Source organism: Peromyscus leucopus, chromosome 5, assembly GCF_004664715.2.
Source record: "Peromyscus leucopus breed LL Stock chromosome 5, UCI_PerLeu_2.1, whole genome shotgun sequence".
In the NCBI taxonomy this organism is placed as follows: domain Eukaryota; kingdom Metazoa; phylum Chordata; class Mammalia; order Rodentia; family Cricetidae; genus Peromyscus; species Peromyscus leucopus.
The window spans coordinates 41,390,607-41,415,383 of NC_051067.1; the positions used below are offsets into that span (position 1 = coordinate 41,390,607).

At 42.9% G+C, this 24,777-nt stretch overlaps 8 non-coding genes across 8 annotated transcripts; 4 read left to right on the forward strand and 4 right to left on the reverse strand.

The window, feature by feature from the left end:
- The first annotated feature begins 13,006 nt into the window (after positions 1-13,006).
- Positions 13,007-13,111, forward strand: Trnal-caa. Its single transcript has 2 exons — positions 13,007-13,044; positions 13,067-13,111. It is a non-coding gene; the product is annotated as a tRNA-Leu (tRNA).
- A 433-nt stretch (positions 13,112-13,544) lies between these two features.
- Trnaq-cug lies at positions 13,545-13,616 on the reverse strand. The gene has a single exon. It is a non-coding gene; the product is annotated as a tRNA-Gln (tRNA).
- A 1,391-nt stretch (positions 13,617-15,007) lies between these two features.
- Positions 15,008-15,089, reverse strand: Trnal-aag. Its single transcript has one exon. It is a non-coding gene; the product is annotated as a tRNA-Leu (tRNA).
- Positions 15,090-15,367: 278 nt separating this feature from the next.
- Positions 15,368-15,440, forward strand: Trnam-cau. Its single transcript has one exon. It is a non-coding gene; the product is annotated as a tRNA-Met (tRNA).
- Positions 15,441-16,526: 1,086 nt separating this feature from the next.
- Positions 16,527-16,599, forward strand: Trnak-uuu. Its single transcript has one exon. It is a non-coding gene; the product is annotated as a tRNA-Lys (tRNA).
- Positions 16,600-16,998: 399 nt separating this feature from the next.
- Trnam-cau lies at positions 16,999-17,071 on the reverse strand. Its single transcript has one exon. It is a non-coding gene; the product is annotated as a tRNA-Met (tRNA).
- A 6,358-nt stretch (positions 17,072-23,429) lies between these two features.
- Positions 23,430-23,502, reverse strand: Trnaf-gaa. Its single transcript has one exon. It is a non-coding gene; the product is annotated as a tRNA-Phe (tRNA).
- A 521-nt stretch (positions 23,503-24,023) lies between these two features.
- On the forward strand, positions 24,024-24,095 carry Trnae-cuc. The gene has a single exon. It is a non-coding gene; the product is annotated as a tRNA-Glu (tRNA).
- The last annotated feature ends 682 nt before the right edge of the window (positions 24,096-24,777 follow it).

Here is a 24,777-nt window from a genome sequence, read left to right on the forward strand (position 1 = left end):
TTAGCTTAGGCTTGTCCCCAACTAGCTCTTAAAACTTAAATTAACCCATTTACATTAATCTACATTTTGCCACATGGCTTGTTCCCTCTCCTCAGTACCATATGTCCAACTTCCTCTATGTCTGGCAGGCAAATCTCCTGCACCTCAGATTCTTTCCCAGAATTCCCATCTCTCCCTAGGAGTCCCGTCTATCCTTTCCTGCCTAGCTATTGGCCATTCAACCCTTTATTAAACCAATCAGAAGGTGCCTTAGGCAGGTGAGGTTAAACAGAGACACATCTTCACACAGTGCACAAAGAGATTATCCCAACATTTCTCCTTTTTTGTCCAATAAAGGGCTCTTTCTCTAACATCAATAAGCTATATACAATAAGAACAATTAGCAGATAAGAATTACATTCATAATGTCCAGTCCATTTGTAATTGGCAACTTTGGAGAAAGTACTATGTATCTTATATTGGTGAGCCCAAAGTTTTATACCTAAATCACTTTCTATCATAATTTGTATTACCAACCTAAAAATGTCTTTTTAGACCATAAGACATTTTTCTAGAGAAACAATTTAAGCTTTTATGTCTCTCAACCTTTATAAACTTTATATCTCTTTTGTGAGTTTCTTTTCTGAATTTGGTAACAAGGAAAACTATAAAACTATAACTGTCTAGTTTTCAACCTCATCAGAGACTTGAGAAGGATAAATATTACCTAAATAAACTGGAAGTGCAGAGCAAGCAACTTCCAAAACTATAGAAATGATAGAAACAGCTGGCTGCCTGGACAGTCACCCAAAGTTCCTCTGCAACATTGGGACATCCATCTTCAGTCTGTTGGTCCAGAATATCTAACAGACTTTTCTGTGAGGCAGGAATTTTGAAGGACTGTCCTACCTTGTCTTAGCAAAGTTCAGCAGTCACCTTCTTTTGTGTCCTGCTTGTCCAGTTTGGACATCAAACTCAGCAGTTGAGGAAAGGGCAGGTTCTTGCCCACATGGCTAGCTTTGCCACATTGAAAGCAAACTCCCTATGGAGGTTCTTTGATTCCCATCATCTTCTTTGAAGTAGATTGGTGCTACCAGCAGCAGGCATGTCTCATTGTCATGAAAAGCCTTATGTTATTAAAATACCTTAAATACCATGTTGCATAGATCTCTGGAGTGTTTTGAAGACCACCTATCTTTCTAAAATACATCTCTGTTTAACTTTGAAAACATGTCTAACAGGGCTGGAGAAATGACTCAGAGGTTAAGAGCATTGGCTGCTCTTCAGTGGTCCTGAGTTCAGTTCCCAGAAACCACATGGTGGCTTACAACCATCTATGGTGAGATCTGATGGCCTCTTCTAGAGTGCAGGCATACATGCAGACAGAACACTGTATACATAATAAATAAAATCTTAAAAAGAAAGAAAACATGCCTAACATGACTATTACCACTAACCTGCATTTCTTAATTATCCTAAACAGTTTGTAATAGTAGCTTTCAAGGACTAGAACTTTATATTACATGTTAAAATGAGCCGCATAGGTACAATACCTTAACCAAGAGTAGAAACATATATACAAGGCAGTAGAATCCCCACAGGGCTACAGCCCTTTGACCCTGGAGGGTTGGCACCTAGCTTTGATCTGCCTTTTGTGATTGCTGTCTCCTGTCTCTACCTTCTGTTTGAAGTCTTATCTGAGAGTTTTCCTAGGGAATCCAAGCCTGTGCAAACTTATCTTAAAAACAACCCAGAACACTATGGTATTCTTTATTAAGAATTTGCATTTGCCATTGTCCCTCTGGAGGGCTTAGATAAAGGTTTTGGTATACAGAATTGATTTGCTGAAGGTGTGAATTGTATAACAATAAAAGGGCCCTTTACTCAGCTACAGCTGTTCAGTCCATAGAATCCATCCTGCAGCTGGAAAAGGCTAAAAATTCATCCTTGAGGTGCCTCTGTACTTCTTTCACAGGCCTGCGTGTGCACCCACACCCGATAAACAACATATACAGTATGTTGTAACAAAAATAACCTTAAATTTGTATAAATATACAAAAATCCATAGCAATGTAAGATATTTGAGACTAGTAGTAGCTTGATCTACTTAAGGGACCCCCTGGCAGTAGCATCAGGATCCATCCCTGGTGAATGAGCTGGCTTTTTGGAGCCAATACCTATGGTGGGACACCTCGCACAGCCTTGAGGGAGCACAAGGGCTTGGATCTGCTTCTACTGAATGTACCAGGCTCTGCTGACTTCCCATGGGAGGCCTTACTTTTTTGTAGGAGGCAATGGGGGTTCGGTTGTGGGGAGAGGCTAGAGGGGTGGGAGGAGGGAAGAGGGGGATCTGTGATTGGTATGTAAAATGAATAAAACATTTCTTAATTAAAAAAAAGAGGGAAAAAGTAACTTCAATAATCTACCCTTTTATTCTATCATTTTTAACACTTCCTCCAACAAAAGCCAAACCCATTCCAATAAGGCCACACTTCCTAATAGTGCCACTCTCCATGAACCTATGGGGACTATTTTCATTCAAACCACCACAGTGTGGGAAATAATATCAAAAACAAGCTGCTGTACTTTTAAAGATAATATAACAGATCAGTATAGCAGAAACAGGAAACTGAGAAACAATTCAAAATATCAGTAAGAATTTTGTATAAGATAAAGGAAAAATTTCAGGTGATGCTGTTGTCAACAATTGGTTTTGTACCTGTTGGCTGGCTGTTGTGGGGAAGGAAAAACATCCTCTCATGATTCTTCCAAATATGTTTTATATCAAGGACTAAGGGGGTCCAGCCCCTCGATAGTCCCCTCCCAGGGTCTGGGAAGAATCTACAACCAGTTGATAATTAATCTTTGATGAAAAGAAATGAATCTATGTACACGAAACTCCTTAGTCCATATACTTTATTATTCTGTGACAGTTATAAGCTTATATTCTGCTCTCATATTTAGGTCATCTTTAGCCTGATTTCTCTCTACACTTGTCTGCGATCCCCTCTAAGTTCTATCTTAATTCCTTTGTCTAGTTCTGCCCTTCTAGGTTCTCATCCATCTTGTTCTTCCCATATCATCTCCTCTCCCGTCTCCTTCTCTCTCATCTGGCTCTTCCTCATCTTCCATCTTGTTCCTCTAGTACTCTCCTGTAGCTCTTCAATCTACTTCTTCCCCATCTCAGTTTGTTCCTCTCAAGTTCTTACCCATCTAGTTCTTCCATTCTCTTCTCTGTCCTTTTGTGCCCTGGGAGTTCTGGTATATATACACTTACAAGCAGTATTCCCTTAGCAGTGCAAAACCAGGCTTCCAGGGTCAAATGGAGGGTGATAAGAATCACATAGGGAGGCAACAACCATTAATTATCACTTGCAACCCCAAAGGGAAGTGACCAATGGAGAAATGAATTAACTAAAAGCTAAATTCAGGTAATATCTAAGAAGAGGGCTCTTATGTGCTCAACTATAATCTTAAACATGGTTGGTAGAAAGTGTTAAGAATCTATAAGTTGCTAGGTCAATGGGAGAAAATAAAACTGTCTTCTTTTTTCCCCATAGCTCCTGTCTGTCCAAGCTATCTGCCGTTTTTCTGCAGGGTGGGGGAAAGTGTGCTTAGTCGCTAGGCAACCTGTGTACAGCTAGATGCCTCTGGTGATAGTTAAAGGGCGATCTGGAACTGGCGGTAAGGTTTGGGAAAAGAGGAAGTAAGGCTTAATTGGCACATCCGCCAGGCTTCTCAAACAGGTAGCCTGGATGCTTAAGTCTGTTCTTAGAGAGTACAGAGGTATCTCTGATAAGGTACTTTCCTCCATCGGTGATGGACCTGGTCGGATGCTACAATAATGATAATTACAGGGAGGCTTGAACTGGGAGTTCTGGCTGAGCATAGCTGTTAGCATAGAAGGTTATCTAAATATTCCTAGAAGTGGTTAGGTAGGTAGTTAGAGGTCTATAAAGTTAGTAAGGCTGTAAGAAAGGAGGGGTCTGAGCTAAATTGTATAAAGCTATTACTTAATGTCTACCTGACCTAGGCGGTGTCCCCTTGTGGAATTTACCTTAAGTCAGGAGACTCACCTGTGGGTTGTTATCACTGTTAATCCTCGGAAATTGGGTGACCACCTGGTGATGTCTCCTTTAGTCCTTGAAAGTGGCTAGGGGAGATATCTAATTCCAGAGAAAGCCTTTCCTGAGGCTGTTCTCCAAATGCCTGGAATGTGTATGTCTAGAGAGTGATCAGTCCACATTGTTAGCCCTTCTTAGGGAAAAATCAATTGGGAAAACTATAAAGGCACACATGATTTTCATAACAGAATACAGCTGATATATAACAAGCCAAGTAACACCAAAAACTCCTTGGGATTTGGCTCCTCTGGAGGAATTCCCTGATTCCTCCAGGTAGTGACTTTGCCATAACCAGCTGAGTTCTTATGATATTCCTGCGGCCCGCAGCAGTTTTATTTCAAGGAAAGAGTTAAGTTTAAAATGGTCATTGAAAGTTCTAAGGTTGGGCAATGGTTCAAAAAGTTACCTGGGGCCTGGAGAGTTGGCTCAGTGGTTGAGAGCACTTGATTCTCTTGAAAAGGACCCAGGTTCAATTCCTAGCATTCATATAACAGCTCACAATGAGCTACAACCGTAATCCCAGGATATCTGACATCCTCTTCTGGCCTCCTCAGATACAAGGCACAGAGGTGGGGTACACATACACACATCTAGGCAAGACACTCTTGTGCATAAAATAATAAAAAAATATTTTTTTTTGAGAAAATGTTGTGTAGTCTTGGCTGTCCTGGAACTAGCTCTGTAGACCAGGCTGGCCTTGAACTCACAGAGATCTGTCTGCCTGTCTCTCATCTGGTGGAATTAAAGGTTTATACCACCACTACCCTGCTATAAAATAAATCTTTGGCCTAGAGGGATGGCTCAGTGGTTGGGAGCACTGGCTGTTCTTCCAGAGGACCCAGGTTCAATTCCTAGCACCCACATGGCAGTTCAAGGCTGTCTGTAATTTCAGTTCCACGGGACCCAACACCCATGGCAAAAACACTAATGCACATAAAATAAAAATAAATTTAAAAAAATCTTTAAAAAAAGTCACCTGAAGTTTTTCTAAATGTGAAGCTATGTTTGATCAACCCTAGAAGTCAAAGATTAATCAGTCTGATTACATGGAATTATAAATCAAATGAGTCAGTTCAATGATAAAGCAAATTTGGGGAAATATTTTTAAAGAATAAGATGAAGCCAGTTGGTGGTGGCCAAGGGATCTCTGAGGCCAGCTGGTTCTACAGAGTGAGTTCCAGAACACCAGGGCTAAACAGAGAAACCTTGTCTTGAAAAAACAAAACAAAAAAGACAAAGGCTATGACTAGAGATGATGCACTTTTAATCTGGAAGATAAGCAGGATTCAGTATTGCTCAGTATTGGTTAAGAATTTGAAGAGTAGGCATTCCAGGCACTCCAACACTGAGAATGTAAATGGAATGAACATTATTGAAAGCAGTTTGGTAAATAGCTAATATTTAAATGCAGACACTTTTTGAATCTTCTATTTGCTTCTCCCTTATCTGTATAAAATGACTGATTATACAATGTATAAATATTATTGTACCATTTGGACTTGTAAAAATATAGAAACATATAAAAATACTTCAACAGAAGAAAACTTGATGAAAATACTATGCAGACATGCAATGAAATACTATGCAGGCACTAAAAAGAATGTGTCAGATTTCTGTATTACTAATTTGGACAGATGTCTGAGATTTATTCATTTAATAAATGTTTTTGAGTATCAACTATGGTGACAATACCAAGTGTCCTTGCTAACTTTTAGTACACTCATGGGAACAAAACAATCCTGGGCTTCCTTATATGTCTGATAGGGAATGAGTGTCCTTAATATGTGAAAGACTGAAAAATAACATACACACAAACCAAAACTCAACAAGAAAAAAAAACACCCCAATCAATCAATAAATGGTCAAATGAATTGAAAATACAGTTCTCAAAAGAAGTATAAATGACAGATATATTCTAACTGTTGTACCGGTTTCTCGAAACCCCAGAGACCACCAAGAAGCCGGTTTCTGATGCAAGAACATAAGGGTCCTTTTATTGTCAGATTCGAACCTGATGGTGGGAAATGTGGCAAAAGCCGTGAGCCCAGGTATACAGAGTTTTTATAGGGAAAAAACACAAGCCGGGAATTACATGCTTCAGCAATTTGGAATTGGGCAGATGGATATGAGGCAAGGTTATTTATTATTATTATTTTTTTGAAACTATTGGTCTAGACTTTGGGTGCAAAACCACACTTGAAACCATTGGGTTAGACTTTTTGGCGGGAACCACAACTTGCTGAGCAGGACTATCTGGGTTGCTCAGCAGGATTATCTAGATAGCCTCAAGGGCCATAAACTGCAGACAGGATGTCTGCAGGAGCATACTGCCCTGTATCTGTTCGAGTTGTCATGCACATTCCTGAGGCCTTCCTGGAACTGAGTACAGCAGGTGGTCTAAGATGGTGGCCCCACCTAAGATGGAGTCTGTATTGCCTGCACATCAACATCCTTAGCCACTAGGGAAACAGAAATGAAAACTACACTGGGATTTTCTCTCCACCAGTCATAATGGCCGTTACTAACACTAAGCAACAGCAAATGCTGGCAAGGGATCGAGAAGGTGTCTTTCTACACTGTTGGTTGGAATGTTAATGAATTCCTACAGGAATGACCTACAGGAAGTCAGTAGACCCCACCCTCACCCCCAAATTAAAAGTTGATCTATAATGTGACGTGCTCCCGGGTATAATCACAGAGCATGCCATGGAGGTACTTGCATACCTATACTTATTGATGCTCTATGCATAATAGTCAAGATATTAAATCAATCTAAATGTCCGTCAACAGATGGATAGATAAGGAAAATGTGAAATATGTACGATAGAGTTTGGTTCAGCCACAAAGAAGAATGAAATTATTTGTTTTAAAGGTTCTAACATTAAGTCAGACTCAAAAAGTTGTATCACGTGTTTTCTCTCATAAGTGGAGATCAGGCTTTAAAATAATAAGACATGTCTGGGAGATGGTGGGTAAAGGCACTTGCCATGAAAATCTGGCAAACTGAGAGTGGCATTTTGAGTGAGAATGTCCCCCAGAGGCTCATGTATTTGAAGACTTGGTCTGCAGTTGGTAGTTCTGTTTGGGGTGGTTTATGAAATGTGGCCTTATTGGAGGGAGGAGTTGTGTCAAGATGTGAGCTGTCAGCCAGGTGGTGGTGGCGCAATTGGGAGGCAGAGCCGGGCAGATCTCTGTGAGTTCGAGGCCAGTGTGGTCTACAGAGCAAGATCTAGGACAGGCACCAAAAACTACACTGAGAAACCCCGTCTCTGGAAAAAAAAAATGTGAGCTGTCAGCTCTCTGCCTACTGCCATATTATCCACACAACCAGGACACTAAACCTCTGCAACCATTAAGCCTAAATGAACCCTTCTGTAAGCTGCTTTGGTCATGGTGTTTTATCACAGCAACAGAAAAAGTAACTAATACAGTTAGTTTGATCCCTGGAACTCACATGAAAAAGAAATCTTCAAAAATAGCACTTGGAGGCAGAGGTGGGTGGATCTCTGTGTTTGAGACTAGCCTGGTTTGCATAGTAAGTTCTGGGACAGCCAGAGTTACATAGTGAGACGGTCTCAAAAGAAAGACGAGCGAGAGCGAGAGCGAGAGCGAGAGCGAGAGCGAGAGCGAGAGCGAGAGCGAGAGCGAGAGCGAGAGCGAGAGCGAGAGCGAGAGCGAGAGCGAGAGCGAGAGCGAGAGCGAGAGCGAGAGCGAGAGCGAGAGCGAGAGCGAGAGCATATAGAGAGAAAAAGAATAGAACCAATGGGAGTGAGAAAGGACTGATGTAAGAGGGTAATGGGATGAACATGATCACATTTGATATACATGCATACACATCTGAAAAACCATTATGAAACCTATTATTTTGTGCAATGAGCATATGCTAATTTAAGTAGTACATTCAAAAATGTATGTGATGTGAAAATAGAAAGGGGGCTATTTGGAAAGAGGAAGATCAGCAGGAGGAATGAGGTAAAGAGATGGTCATAGGGAAGGTGAGTATGAGCAAGTGGCTTTTACACTTGTATGAAAAGGTTCTAATCTGTTATTTTGTGCAGTTAGCATACACTAATAACAAAAAAGCTCATATGCTCATAAAATTACTTCTTGGGAGTAATAAACCAATAACTCCAGAGGCTGGGAATGTAGCTAAATGATGGAGCATTTGTCTAGTACTCTCAGTGCCCTGGGTTTGATCCTAACACCAAAGAAAACAAAATTCATTCATATACATACACACAGAGACACACATATGTACATATTAAATCAGGCCTGACCTGTGCAGGCCTGCAATCCCAGTTACTTGGGAGGCTGAGGCAGGAAGATCAAAAGTTTAAGACCAACCTGGGCAACAGAATGAGTTTAAGGGCAGTCTGGACAACTTGGTGAGACCCTAGAGAGAGAAGAAGAAGGGGAGAGGTGGAGGGAGAGGGCGATTGAAAACGTGCTGAGGCTACAGCTTGGTGATAGAGCGTGGGCCTAGCATGTGAAAGATCCTATGTTCAAACCTCTAGCACCATGGGCGCGTACGTGCATGCGTGCGTGCGTGCGTATGAGAGAGCATGGAGAGTGACTGGAATTGGTTGGGGTACCATTTTCTCCACTTTTTTTTTTTTTTTTTTTTTTTGTTTTTGAGACAGGGTTTCTCTGTGTAGCTTTGCGCCTTTCCTGCAGCTCACTTGGTAGCCCAGGCTGGCCTCGAACTCACATAGATCTGCCTGCCTCTGCCTCCCGAGTGCTGGGATTAAAGGCGTGCGCCACCACCGCCCGGCCATTTTCTCCACTTTTAAAGATTTGTTTATGTGGATGGATATTTTGCCAGCATGTGTGAATGTGCACATGGATCCCCTGGAACTGGAATTAAAGATTTTTGTGAGCCATGTGGGTGCTGGGAATCAAACCTGGGTTCTCTGGAAAAGCAGCCAGTACTCCTAACCATTCATCTCTCCATTTTCACCACAGCACTTTAGAAATATTAAAATTATAGACAGAACACAGGCCAGTAGTGTCCAGGATTCAGGGAGAGAGGGGAAGGTAATATCTGTGGCTTTGCAAGGGTGGTGTGGTGATTTGAAAGAAAATGGCCCCAAAGGGAGTAGTACTGTTAGGAGGTGTGGCCTTGTTGAAGTAGGTGTGGTCTTGTTGGAGGAAGTGTGTCACTGTAGGGTGGGCTTTGAGGTCTCTTTTACTCAAGCTTTGCTTAGTGTGACACTCAGACCACTTCCTGTTGCCTGCAAGATATTGGATTCTTCAGGTACTTCCTCAGTACATGTCAGCCTGCATGCCACCGTGTCCCACCATAATGAGAATGGACTGAATCTCCGAATTGTAATCGAGCCACCCCAATTAAATATTTTCTTTAATAAGAGTTGCCATGGTCCTGGTGTCTCTTCATAGCAATAGAAACCCTAATTAAGACAGGTGGTGTGAGATTCCTTGGGATGGCACAGTTTTGCATCTGGACTGAAGATTGTTCACGTGGTGTCTATGTGTGAACTCAAAATAATAGAGAGAGCAAACTTGAAATGGCACAAATCTTTAAACTCTTAAAGCCAATCGCTAGTGACTTACCATTTCCAACAAGGCCATACCTCTTTCCCCAAACTGAAGACCAAGTATTCAAATGGTCTATGCGAACATCATTTAAGCCACGACACAAATAAACAAAAATTAAAAACAGATATATCATTGGGAGAAAGTAAAGGGTGTACTTGATCTTCTGAAGTCTCTCTCTCTCCTCCAGAACCACAGCCTCACACCTTCACATGTGCCCCACCTCTGTGCTGTACAATTAGCCTTAATATGAATTTTGTGACATTATTTCATGATCATATATTTGAGGCAATATGTCATTTTAATTTTCGCACTTAGAAATACCCTTTTTGAGTCCTCATTATATAAAAAACTTAAGGCTGGAGAGATGGCTCAGTGGTTAAGAGCACTGACTGTTTTTCCAGCATTCAATCCCCCAGCAACCACATGGTGACTCACAACCACTTGTAATGAGATCTGGTGCCCTCTTCTGGCCTGCAGGGACACATGCAGGCCAGAACTGTATACAACATAATAAATAAATAAATAAATAAATTTAAAGGTTTGTTTTACTTTTCATTTTTATTTATATGTATTTTTGTGTGTCTGTGTATGGGTATGTGCACATGAGTGTATGTGCCCTTGGAAGCCAGAAGAGGGTGTGGGATATCCCGGAGCTAGAGTTACCAGTAGTTGTGAGCCATTCAACATGGCTGCTGGGAATTGAATTTGTGGCCTTTGGAAAAGCAGCAAGTATTCTTAACTGTTGACTGATTTCTCTACAACAATTAAAGAAAAAGAGGCCATGAATTTGAGAGAGAGCAAGAGAAGACAGGTGGGCACAAAAAGTAAAAATTATAAACATGTATGCTTATATCAGCATTTATTTGTGTGTGTGTGTGTGTGTGTGTGTGTGTGTGTGTGTGTGTGTTGGGAGGAGGGGTCAGAGAACAATCACAGGAGTCCTTTTCCTCCTGCCTTGTGAGTCAGGCTTGGTTGCAATGCTTTTACCTGCTGAGTCGTCTTGAAGGCCTCTCGCTTACCTGTGGATACTGAACACATGAGAATTTGTCCCTGTGATTACAGATGTAACAGACTGAGGATGAACTCTCATGCAAAATTTCTAACTGGCAAGAAAAGGGGTCAAAGAACAGGTCAAACCAGCTTTCTTGAAATTCAATTTTCCTGCACTCCTGGAACTTTTATTGAGTTGTTGGAGGGGTATGGTTTATTAGTCATGAGAATGACTTCCCCTCTCCCGGGAAATTTCTTATGATTTTGGGAGATTTTCCCATTTGAGATGCAGATTAGTAGCCCATTTGTTCCCAGAGACATCGAATATTACCCTGTATATCTCTTGTGGTATTACTTTTTCTTCTATCACAGACTGGCTTCTCTCTAGCCTGGAAACTAAGCAAGCCTTGGAACATCTTGTTTTATCTCTTTGGTGTGAAAACTTCACTATTATGGGATTTCACATGCTTTTATTAATTTAAGTCTGTGTTTGCTAGAACACGTCTCCAGAAACTTCCTGAGAACGAGTATGTGGGACCTACAATGTTTTGAGTCATGTAATGTCCGTTTAGGGTTGGTAAGGTGTCTCCGTGGGTGAAGGTGCTTGCTCGCATGCCTGAGTTTGATTCCGGTGACCCACATGGTAGGAATGGAGCCCCGACTCTGCAAGTTGTCCTTTGATCTCCACATTCACAGCAGGGAACGCGCCCCTCTGTCAATAAATAAATGTAACGAAAATGTCTGTTTATATATCATCAATAATCCGGCTGGGTGTAAACATCCAGATGTGACCATGACTCATCTTCTTGACTGAGTAATTGTGGGCTCCAAGCATGCCTGTGCAACTTAGTGAGCAAAATGAGGAGTAAAGAGGGAATAAGGGAAGTGCCTCCCAGGCAAGTCCTAAGGCCCAAGCGCCACCTCTGGGCCTCCATCAGGAGAAGACCTACCTTTGGATTTTTTTTTTTTTTTAAACTTAAAGGTCATTGACTTTCTGTCCTCTAGCTTTGAGTTTTACTGTGTTTAAAAAAAGGACACATTCTGAATCCGAATCCTTTATCACTGTCTCTGCATCCGTCTTTCTCTTTACAAAGACTTCACTTCCGATAGAAAGCGTGCCCTGATGGGGGGCCCAGAGAGGCCGTCCCATCTGGAGATTTGAGGTCTTTGATCTAATAAACTCTGTCTCCTTTCTGTCATTTCCGCCTTTTCTTTCCCAGGAAGCCCCAGGGTTTGAGAGCATGCCTTCTACTAGACTTTAAAAAACGGTTTTGTTTATCGTCTCCAATTTCCCGTTCCCCACCCATTTTCTAGGAGATTTCTTCAGCTTTGTTTTGTAACTCAAAAAATTTTTGCCACTAAACTGTTAAAGAATTTATTCCTCTTCTTTTACCTCCTGAAGGAGTTAATAATAATAATAATAATAATAATAATAATAATAATAATAATAACAACCGAGTTCCCGTGCTGCATTTGTTTTTCCCCCTCTTAGGTCCTCTCCGATCTCCTATTATATTTAATTTTTTTCTTTTTGTAGAAATATTTCACAAGTACCTGATTTTTCTTGGTTGTTATTCATACTTAAGATTAGAAATTAAAACTCTGATTCTGGATGCTGTGTAGCCTAGAGATTCTTCGGGGTCACGCGGAGACCCAGCTATTTCTTGGGAATATTTCAAATGTCAGTGTCTGTTGTTACTATGGTACCATTTTTCCAAAGATGGGACAGTTCCGCCTTTTCCTGAAGAAGCACCAGTCTGCCTGCAAGTCTGCGCGCGGAGCAAAGGATCTGGGATTCGGGCTCTGCCCGACGTGTCCTACGTCTCACTCTGACTCTTCCCTCCCAAAGTTTCTATCCTTTATTCCTTGCATCTGCCGTCCGTTTTCACAGCCCAGGCCTCCGCACTCTCGTCTACACTGCAGCCCGTGTTCATGGACTACACTCCCTTTCTAACCTGTCTGTTCTACTGGTTCACTCCCCTGCAAGCTCTCTCCATCAGGCGGGCCCCTGAGGACACTGTCTCGGAACAGAGCTTGAGCTGAGTGTGTCCGGTCGTGACGCCGATGAATGGTTCTGAGCCAGACCTGAGCTTGCAGCATCTTTGCGATTTCTGAACTCGGCTGCACTCTGGAAGGGCCGGGGACCCAAGGGCAGATAAACGCTGAATTCCAGAAGGGATTGGGAGCAAAAAACCTCGAGAGTTTTCTTGTCCACATTCCTGACTAGACAGAGAAAAAGAGTTTAGTTCAGCTTACAGGGATCTGTATTTCTACATTGTAAATGAAACCTAAAGTGTAGTAATTGCATACACATTCAATACATTTGAAAGATACATTAATTATTACACAACCATCGTGTCAGGATGGCCGAGTGGTCTAAGGCGCCAGACTCAAGCCTAGCTTCCTCCCACTGAGGGTTCTGGTCTCCGATGGAGGCGTGGGTTCGAATCCCACTCCTGACAGGTCTGTTTTTCTTGTTTTCAATTACTTTTCACAGACACTTCGTCTCCTCTCCTTTTCATTTTCTATCTTAGCGGAATCCTGACCCTTCATGAAATCTGTCCCACTAATCACAAAGCTCGTTGAGTCCTGTGCTCGAGCCCTAAAGGGGTCTTTGCCACCAGAGGGAGAACATCTGGCGACAGAGGATACTGCATGAACTGTCTGAAGCTTTCATGAACGGTGTAGGAAACGTGCACCAACTCCATAGAGACACTATTGACAATTGAGTAGAGAGTTGACTGGTCAGATACCACATCACCTTTTCCACTGCCAGGACCATTAAGAGCCAAATGCTGGAATACAAAAGGAATTGTTCATTGCAAATACAGAATTCAGCAAAACTCACGTTGACAGCGTGAAAAGAAGCAAAAGGAAAAATAATTTTAAAAGACTAGGTTCCACCGAGATTTGAACTCGGATCGCTGGATTCAGAGTCCAGAGTGCTAACCATTACACCATGGAACCAACTTGGCCAGGAGCTTGCCACAATGTCCATCTGTGAGCACTGCTTAAAAAAAAAACGGCATTGTAAAAAACAAACATTTCACCGGTGTTATTTGAAATTCTGTTACGAATTTAGTACGTTTCAGAGTAACTTATCGTTCCTTTCTCATGAATTTCTCAACTTTATCCTTGGTCCTTCTTTATTTTTTTCTTTCTTTTCCTGTTGGTTTGTTTACTGTTTTCTTTCTCCAATTACTGTTTTTGGTTAGCATACAAATAAATGGGTCTAATTGTGACATTTTCGTATACATATGTTATTAAACTTTGTTCTTATCCCCCACTTCCTCCCTCTACCTCCCTTCCTCCCGCCCCCCTCCCCGCTAGCCGCCCCCAGTCTACTTTCACATCACAACTGAGGTCCTTGGGCTCTTGGCAAGCGCATGTTGGAACGTCTATCTCTGCCTCCTAGTGATTCCAACAGTATTTTTATCGGAGCTATTCACTTTTCAAGTAGAAAATCTTCGTCTTCGGTGTGTGGACCACGGAAAGGGTCAGGCGCTACGTGATGTGCACGGCACCTCCTGTCGTGCTCTCCTGCATCTCAGGGTCCCGAGTCCTGCATTCGGGGTCTGCGTGGCAGCGTCCAGAGCAGTCCCCGCAGTTTGTGCTTTTTTTCCCCCCACCACGAAAGGCAAACTGGACGTTAGTCCTATCGTTAGAAGTTGGACAAAGAAATAGATGTGGTCTCCTTTCTCCAACTTCATTTACTCATTACATGGGACCCGCAGACTTGTCACGAGCAACGACTGTGTGGCGGGCAGCACCCCCAGCTGCCGTCGCGAGCTGCTGCGGCTTGACAATACTTTCCCTCGTCGCGAGGCAGCAGGTGCCCAGGCGGAGTCTTTCCCCTCTTCCACAGCCTTTTACAGCCTCTTCTTCAGACCCGGCCGGCCTCGGATGGGACAGAATTCCCTTCTTCAGTGGCACAGGCCCGATCTGTCTCTGGTTGCAAGTCGGTTCGGAAGGAGAACGTTCCACATTCATTCATCGTCCAAGATAGCAAGAAAGACCTGCGAAGTCTTCAGGCCCTAGCCTGAAGCGCGTTTCTTAACATGAATGAATGAAAGAAAAGCTTGTTATCTGTTGGCGGATCCTTTTATTCGGTGAAAATGAAGTGATTAGGGGAATAAATTTCACACACATTACGCGCTTGTTGATTGTTTATTGAAGCAATTAGTTGATGGCGTATCCTCTGCTGGGACTGCTGTGGGTATGGTGTGTATGACTATTATCTGTAATCTGGGAAAACAGGGACCAGGAGGGGAGAATCCTGGCTGATTTACGAGACTGAAAACCAAGAGACTTGAACCAAGAGAAAAAAATCCACTGGCCTGAAGGAGTGCAAAAGCTAGTGGCAGCGGTGGGATTCGAACCCACGCCCCCGAAGAGACTGGAGCCTTAATCCAGCGCCTTAGACCGCTCGGCCACGCTACCCCTGCGTCTGACTCCCCTGTCTTGTCTTCCTGGAGTAATTACACTCTTTCCTTTCCCGCAGTCCTTTGCGCACGGCCCTCCGTGGTAGGCTCTCGTTCCGCAGTCTCTATGGCTTCTTAGCACAGTTGCGCAGGCTCGGTCGCTGCTTCGTACCGTGAGGCTCCGCGACAGAAGCGGTCTTAGGCGCCATCCTAACCGAAAAACCACAAACTTGACAATGCGAGACTGGCTAGGGGAGCAGCACGAATACCTGGTTTGTGAAGACAAGCTCTACAGGCGCCTCCTTAGCGCAGTAGGCAGCGCGTCAGTCTCATAATCTGAAGGTCCTGAGTTCGAACCTCAGAGGGGGCAGCCGTGGTAATTTTTGCTTCCTTAATTTCGGAGAGCTCCCGTGCGTAGGTAGGGAGGGCAAATCTTTACATATATAAATAAAATCTTTATATAAATATAAATATATATAAGTAAAATTTTCTTTTTCGCAAAAACAAACCCCAAAACTATTTAATGAAACTAAACGGGTAATTTTGTTTCTGTAATGTAATGGTCTGTTACAAAGTTATAAAATAGTGATTTTTTTTTTAAAAAAATTATGAATTAAACACTAGACAAGCGTGGTGAAGCACTCGGGAGACAGAGGCAGGTGGATCTCTACATGGTGAGTTCCAGGGGCTCTGTCTTTAAAAAACATTAAACACTTTCTAACTTTTCATCATCATTATCATCATCTATACCAATTGGAGCCAGGAGAATTTCAGTTGTCTTTCAGATATGCTTGGAAATTCCCCAGCCCAGGTGTAAAAGAGAGAGGGAGGCCCGGGTGCGAGTGTGAAAGGTGTGAGATGACGTGTAATTGCTAGTGTAAGGTGTAAGGTGTGTATAATTGCTGGTTTGGTTCTCTTTAACCATTCTTCCGGGATTGCTTACTATCGGGTCACTCCATCCCACCCAGGATACTCTATGTCAAAAACGAAACAAAACTAAGATACAAAAATAAATACAAACACAACACAAACGTGTTTGCTCAGTCTCACCACGTTGGGCTCTTGCTCTCGACAGAATTTCTAAGTCTTCCAAACTTATGATTCAGAAAAAAGTCTAAAAGGGAAATAAGTAAAGCAAGGAAGACAGATACCAGGGTTGAGATCCAGCTTGCAGTATCTCCGTGGAGCCAGGGGGGAATCTCCAGGTGTGTGTGTGTGTGTGTGTGTGTGTGTGTGTGTGTGTGTGCTGTTGCAAAAGAGGTGAAGGTTGACACTGAGCACGCAGGAAATGCTCTCCTGGAGTTTGTAATTTAATAGATTCTGAAATAGACAGATAATAGATTCTGAAATCAGTTGACCAAATGTAGAATCGAAGATAAAAGGGAAAAATATGTAAATTAGACATTAACGCTTTTCCATGTGTCTTTATTCACTGTAGGATAGCACTACCGCAAGAGCCCGGATAGCTCAGTCGGTAGAGCATCAGACTTTTAATCTGAGGGTCCAGGGTTCAAGTCCCTGTTCGGGCGCTAGCGTTTTTTTGTCTTCCTGGTACCAGGCCTGATTTGTGGTAAGGCTTTCCAACAATAACCGAACTGATGTTTCAGGAGGCCAGGCGTTTTTGCAGAACTTTATTTAACAAGACAGAAAACCTAGATCACATCTTACATCGAGGACGTGGTGGTAAGGAAGTTTCGTATGTATTAAAAAAGAGGACTTTCAGGCAAAATCCAGAATCAGTCGTTGATCTATGCATTCCTTCTTTCCAATAAATAAGTTGCAGGGTAGAATACTGTTTAAAGAAGGAACTTGGGTAAAAGGGCTCTTGTCTACTGGAAAACGATGGCTGCCGGCACAGCTTCTGAAATTCGGGGAGGAACCGGACAATTTTGAATTTTTAACCTCACGAATGCAGAAGGAAAAGCAACTGCCCCCTCTGAGGTTCGAACTCAGGACCTTCAGATTATGAGACTGACGCGCTGCCTACTGCGCTAAGGAGGCAGATGGCTGGAGCCTTGCGTCATATTACATTAGTAACAAATTATGTTTTGCCTACGCTAGCCCAGATTCTTGAATAAATCATTTCCTAAATGATTTTTTTTTCCCTCTTGAAAATGTCTGGAAGATTCAACGTCTTCCCACACTTGACCTAGATGAAAAGAGTCGCTTTGATCTTCTGCCCCACCTCGGACATACGCAAGCCTTTGTGGCCTTAACAAAAGCATTTCCTCAGCCAATCATCATCTCACGCCCTTCTTTGCAAGTCAAATTTGCAAAGTCGGCTTCCCAAATCCCACCGACTTTTCTGCAGTCTCCTTACGACCCCTCGATTTCCAGGAGTCCAAAGGGGACAAATGAGATCTCAAAGCTTGACGAATAAATTGTTCTTTACACAAACTCATGGGAACCTGTTAGTGTGAGAACAGGAAGATGTGAAAACCTGATTTACCGAGACTTGCCCGGGGTTTGATCTGGTTCCATACTAGAATTCCCTGTTTTTAGTGTCTCCCTGGGATTTGTAAACAGTTGAGTGGTTTTCCGTGTTAAGTGTGGAAGTAAGAGAAAAGACAGAAACCTTTTAAATTACGTCCCCACTGCGACAGAAAAGCACATTGATTTTGTTGTCTCTGAGGACCCTGAGTTTCATAGTAGGATCCCAGTGTAACAAGTGACCCAGCCCTGGGGCGTTAGTGTGCAATGTTAGTGTGTGTAGTCCTGAGTGGTTTGGGTCTATCTTGACCGGAGTAAAAGTAGATTAACTGCTGAGATGTCTCTAGGTTGTATCAAGGTTATGATAGTTTGTTTCTGAACACCGTGAATATCATAACCATATTTTTCAAGAATTCGAATAATGAAAATGAGAAAGATTATCATGCAAATGCCAGCACCACCCAGACGTCACTGGAAAACTCTAAGTGATGTCCAATTTTAAAAAATGACGGAAGGACACACAACTGGATTGTGGAATAGATGATAAAAACAGAGCAGACTGCACCGCATGGAAAGAAGTCTTTAGATGTAGACGTGTACAGGGGGTGTATTAGTCAGGGTTCTCTGGAGGAACAGAACTGACAGAATGAAGTCTTTACTGGTATGGCTTACAGGCTGTGGTCCAGCTAGTCCAACATTGGCTCTCTACCAATGGAAAGTCCAGGAATGCAGTAGGTTGTTCGTTGGACAAGGCTGGATATCCCAGTCGGTCTTGAGTATAAGCTGGAATCCTAAGAAGTAGGCTCTGACAGCAGCGAAGGAAAGGATTTGCTAGTGAGAGCTGGCAGGCCGAGAGAGAGCCAGCTTCCTTCTTTCGTGTCCTTCATATAAATTGCCATCAGAAAGTGCCACCCTGATTAAAAGTGGATCTTCCCACCTCAAAAGATCTGGATTAAAGGTCTACCTTCCTACCTCAAAAGATTATAAGTGGGTCTTCCCACTTTAAATTATTTCATCAAGATAAAATCTGTCATGGCTGTATCCAGATGCTTGGGTTTTAGTTAATTCCAGATTTAGTCAAGTTGACAGCCAAGAAGAGCCATCACAGTGAGACTAAAACTCACAAGGCTGCAATGAGTCAGACAGTAAAAAATAGATATAAAAAATTTCCCAACAGTACCAATGCTCAGTTAAAAAGCACATTGGGTATTATAGACAAAAATAAAATAATATTAAAATTTAAAAAATGCTGTTTTATGGTTTATCTTAGTTAGCTTTCAGTTGTAACATACAACACCATGAAAGCAGCTTGGGCAGAAAAAGGCTCATTTCATCCTAAAGATGTAGTCTATCATCCAGGGAAGTCAGAGCAGGAACTCAAGGCAGAAACCTGGAGTCAGGAGCTGATGCAGAGGCCATGGAGGAGTGCTGCTTCCTGGCTTGTTTCCTAGGGCTTGTTCAGTGCCTTTCTTCTACACCCCAAGACCATCTGCTCAGGAGCAGTGCCACCTAATATGCGTTAGGTCCTCCCACACCATCACTAATCAAGACAATGGCCTACAGACCTATCTATAGGCAAGCTGATGGAAACCATTTCCCAGTTCACGTTCTTCTTCCCAGAAAAGTCTAGCCTGTGTCAACAAACAGACAAACAAAACCAACCCGGACATAGTCCCTGGATGACTATCTAGATTGAGAATTTAGAAGCCTTGAGGGAGAAAACCCCAGCAAATCTTAATGTCGTGTGCAATGTAGATCTTATTCTGACTCTGCTCTCTATCAAGTCACAGCCACTGAAATTCTTCCCCTAGCTCTTAAGTACTGTCATTTGGAATATGGCCTTGACAACCATCTCGATTAATAGGGACACTTAATAAAACTTCATGTGTCAGTTAATTTCCTTTGTCAGCTTGATGGGGTTTAGAATCCCCTGAGATAGCACACTTCCAGCATGTCTGCCTTTCCAGAGACGTTTAACTGACAAAGGAACACCTACCCTGAATGTAGACTGAATACAAAGAGAAAACCCAGAGTCATCATTTTTCTTCATGCTGTGGCCTCAATGAGACCAGTGGCTTCACACTCCCACATCTGTGACTCCCTGCACAATGGACGACACCCAAGACTGTGAGCCACAATGAACTCTTCTTTCCATAGGCTGCTTCCTTCAGCTATTTGGTCCCAGTGATGAAGAAAGTACCATTTAGTACAGGAAACTCGACAAGTGGTTATTGATACTTGGCCAATACTCACTCATATTGTACAAATAGAAATTTTCATAAATTCCATTCAGACTCTAAACTTATTACAGAAAGTGAGAGAAATCTTGCTTAGACTCTCTTTTTTTCTGGGGGTGGTGGTGTTGAGAAGGGGCTTCAGTACATATCCTTGGCTAACCTAAAACTCACTGTACAGTCCAGGCTAGTCTCCAACTCACAGAGTGCTGGGATTAGAGGTAAATAACATCATGCCCATCTTACATTCCTTACACACTTGATGTCCTCACACCCTTTGCTGTTGCGCAGGGTGTGATTTGCTTAGTCAGGACAGCAAGGCTTTCTAAAGATAAAGAAATGCTTAATGCAATGTTTGATCTTATGGGAAAGGGAGGAGATAGCAGCTGTTGTACCCGTTTTGCGAAACCCCGAGAGACCACCAAGGTTTCCGATGCAAGAACATAAGGGTCCTTTTATTGTCAGATTCGAACCTGAGTCGCCACACAGCAGATGGAGGGAAATACAGCAGTAGCCTCGAGCCCAGGTATAGAGAGTTTTTATAGGGAAAAAACAAAAGCTGGGAATTACATGCTCTGGCAACTTGGAATTGGGTAGAAGGGATATGGGGCAAGGCGATTTTTTGAAACTATTGGTCTAGACTTTGGGTGCGAAACCACACTCGAAACCATTGGGTTAGACATTTTGGTGGGGAACCACAACTTGCTGAGCAGGACTATCTGGGGTTGCTCAGCAGGATTATCTAGATAGCCTCAAGGGCCATAAACTGCAGACAGGATGTCCGAAGGAGCATACTGTCCTGTATCTGTTTGAGTTGTCATGGCACATTCCTGAGGTCCTTCCTGGAACTGAGTACAGCAGGTGGTCTAAGATGGTGGCCCCACCCTAAGATGGGCTTTGTATTGCCTGCACACAGCATTAGCTATGAGTCTACAAGATGCTTATTGTTATGGTCCCAGCAAAGATGTCAAAACGTTGGCCTGATGTAAATCACATTTCCAAAGTGCAGTAGAAGAGGAATGTTATTCTGTAATTTGGAGAGGTTGAGGAGTTAACATAGGGGGAAGGACTTGAGTAAGTTATCCATTTATATTTTCAATAAAGTTTAAAAATGAAAGTGGTTTTTACTAGCTGGCCAGTATGCCGTCTGTCAAACTGAAAGGTGTTCCAGGGAGGGGATCGGAGGAGGAGGTTTTATAAGTGTAAAAGGATCAAAAAAGTAGAAATAAGGAACAAGAAAGGATTGACCATTTCATGTTTCCTTCCCTCTCTTAGTAAAACAGTGGCTTCTCCTCACCACGCTGGCTAGGGCAGACTGGGCCCCTTCTGACTGGTGACTGGGACTGCTTGTGTTTTAGGCTTGTTTATCTGGACCTTTCCAAAGCTTGTTTTGATTACTTAATACAAGAGGCGCCATTCTAATCTGGTCTGTTGAAAGGGATCTAGGGCGGAAAGGAACTCGGTTCTGAACCATGGTCTCCATAAATTCTGTTTAGTGAAACCCTATTTACACATCACGACAAAAATTCACATGCTGAAAAAGAGAGAAAGAAACATTTTGGAGTTGTTCATGTTTTAGATGAAATGTTTACACCAGCAAACAAAGTAATGGGTCTCGCTACGGTATTTTCATCACCTTCGTTTTCAGCCCATCATCTCTCCCGCTGCCCTCACCCACGTCACTTTCTCTGTAGGCAAAATCTGAGGATCCATGCTGTCTTTATTAATTGATGTCTATTGCTGGGCAGAGACACCACGACCACGCTAACTCTGGTAAAAGTAAGCCTTTATTAGGGCTTGCTTACATTGAGGTTTAGTCCATTATCATCACGGTGGGAAGCAAGGCATGCAGGCAGTCACGGTGCTGGAGAGGTAGCTGAGACGTCTTCATCCCGACGGATAGGTAACTGGAAGAGAATGAGACACTAGGCCTAGCTTGAGCATTGACACCCCAAAGCCCACTTCCAGTGACTCTTCCTCCAGCCAGGCCACACCCCCTAATCCCTGTCAAGTAGCTTCAAACCACCACACATGCCCAAATGGATGTGCAGGGGGTAGTTGGCTTGACTCATGACTCTGGAGTGAGGCTGGGAACCTGAGCGATACTGGCTCTGGAAGAGTAGAAACGAGGTTGAGCATCAGCTCAGTGTGCAGGGCCGGTCCCACTGGCTGTGGGTCCTGATTTTGATTACCAGTCATTAAGAGAGAGAGAGAGAGAAAGAGAGGAGAGAGAGAGACAGAGACACAGAGAGAGACAGAGATAGAGACAGACAGAGACAGAGAGAGACAGAGAGAGAGGAGAGACATAGAGAGAGAGACAGAGACAGAGATAGAGATAGAGACAGACAGAGAGAGAGACAGAGAGACAGAGAGAACACCATTGTAAACTTTATCTTAGACTGAATTCAATTTGCCACTACTTGAAAAAAAAAAAGGATGTCCTACATATTACAGGTGGTTCACAGAAACAGTATTAGAAGCAGTCATATAAGCTGCAGAATATCCTGTTGTAGCACAAAACAGACAGAAAGGTGTTATTATTATTTGTTTCGTTTTGTTTTTGAGACACGGTCTTACTGTATATCCCTGGGTGGGCTGGAATTCACTATGTAGACCAGGCTGGCCTTGAACTCACAAAGATGCTACTCCTGCCCCTGCTTCCACAATGCTGCTGCCACCACAACCAGCCGTAATTATTATTTTTGTCTTTTTGGTTGTGAGCCTTAGTCTTTAGCGGTGGAGCCATCTCTCCAGTCCTAGTGTTTTAAAGGAAGCATGGGTCATCTCTGCTTAAGAAGTTTTCTTGTGTTTGCATTTATTTTCTTATAATTCCAGTGGTGCTGCTATGGTCTGTATCTAGTTTTTTTTTTTTTTTTTTTTTTTTATCAATGTCAGTATCAGGACTGTGACACTGGACTACAATTTTGCAAGGTATTGTCACTGAAAGCAGCTAGGCAACAGAAAAGGGACCTCTTTATATTATTCTTGGAAATGTATGTAAATTACTTAAAAGTAGAGAAATTAATTAAAAATCAAACTGCAGGCCCCAAAAAGTTACAGAAGTAATGTGATGAAATAGAATCACCATACAAAACAGAACAACAACAACAACAACAAAAATGGGAGGACAGTTGAGTCCTAAGTCCAAAGGAGGATTGTTTTTGTTTAAGGAACAAATGTCAATTAGTTTTCATTCCATGAAAATTAAACATAGCACCGACAAGAGCCACAACATCTGGAAACTGGGAAGTTGGTGGTCATGATCTGTTGGACTGGATGGCAGCCGGTAGCTGAGTCTGGCTTGATGAATCATGGTAAGACATGAGAACCCGGGCTCTGTTATGTGGTCCAAACACGGCGATGTGGATATTTTCTAGTCTGTAGAGAGGTCAGTGAGGAAGAGAAGGATCCCTAATATCCCATGCTGTATTCTCCACCTATTTGGATCGTAGATCCCTTTGAATTAGTAGCCGGCAGAGAATACGATAAAGAGCGAGCCTTGTGAAGTATCCACTAAAGACCTTTACTGCATGTTGGCTTTGGCTTACAACTCTTGAGATAACTTAATGGGAATAAAGAAGAGGTAGGTTTGGAGAAGGAAATAGATGCCTTGGAGAAACAGATGAGGAGCAGCTCAAAACAATAAAGATAGTAAATACAAAAGTAGTTTTATTAAGGAAAAATTTGACCTGCGTTGCCGAAACCCGGGATCGAACCAGGGACCTTTAGATCTTCAGTCTAACGCTCTCCCAACTGAGCTATTTCGGCCCCGCCCGCTGCAGCTTCACGCTAAGTTGTAATGACTTTATCACTTAGGTCCTCGCTGTTGTGACAAAACTGACGAGAGAACCTAAGATTAACTAAGAATTTCGATGTTTGACATCTTATTGTATTATAAACAGAAAAGCAAGGAGACAATTTAAATTGATCTTTAAAACTTGCCTTAGCGCAGGGAGTGGTGGTGCACGCCTTTAAACCTAGCATTGGGGAGGCAGAGGCAGGAGGATATCTTTGAGTTCAGTACTAGCCTTCCTAGAGTTCCAGCTCAGGGCTGAGACACTGTCTAAAAAAAAAGTTGTGATTTTTGTTAAATGCTATAATGTATTCTGGGTCAATTCATACATTTAAGGAGCAGTACAGACCATACGCTTTCGTGCCTTTTGAATTTTATTGACTGGGGTTTGTAGTTGGTTAATGGAATAAAAATCAGAGGTAACACAGTAGCTAATTGGAGGTAACACAGTAGCAAATCCAGGTCATATATCTTACAAAGAGGGAGCCTAGAAGTTTCCCTGGTGGTCTAGTGGTTAGGATTCGGCGCTCTCACCGCCGCGGCCCGGGTTCGATTCCCGGTCAGGGAAGTGCTGTTTTTGCAGTTCACTAACACACAGGCCCTACACTGTACAGTAAACATTTCGTTTTCATATGGGAGTTTCTGCTTTGTGTTCGATTTATTTTGGGTATTTCAACTTCAAAATTTCAAATGATGCAGTGTTGTCATTAAAAAATTACTAATAATTATTTTATCTTGTGAAGACCTAGACAGCCCAAGCACTTTTGCCAGAGGACGTAGGTTCGGTTGTTCGCACCGACGGGACAGCCCACAACTGCCGGTTACTCCATTTCCAGGAGATCCAATGCTCTCTCCTCTTGCCTCATTAGCACCAGACATCCACGTGGCACACTAACATACGTACAGGCAAAACACTCATGTATTAAAATGTAAACAAAAATCTTATTAAATTTATTTGCCGTGTTTGTGCCTGAGTGTGTGTGTGTGTGTGTGTGTGTATATATATATATGCGTGTGTGTGTGCGCGCGTGCGCGTGCGCGTGTGCGTGTGCGTGTGCGTGCGCGTGTGCTTGTGCGTGTGTGTGCGTGTGCGTGTGTGTGTGTGTGTGTGTGTGTGTGTGTGTGTATACCGCACCACGTGCCGGGAGAGGCTGGAGTTGGAGGCAGTTGCGAGCTGCCTGTGGCGGGCTGAGCCCGGAACTCAACCCTCTGGAATCCTCCCTCCTCGCCACCTGTCTCTGGGCTTTTGC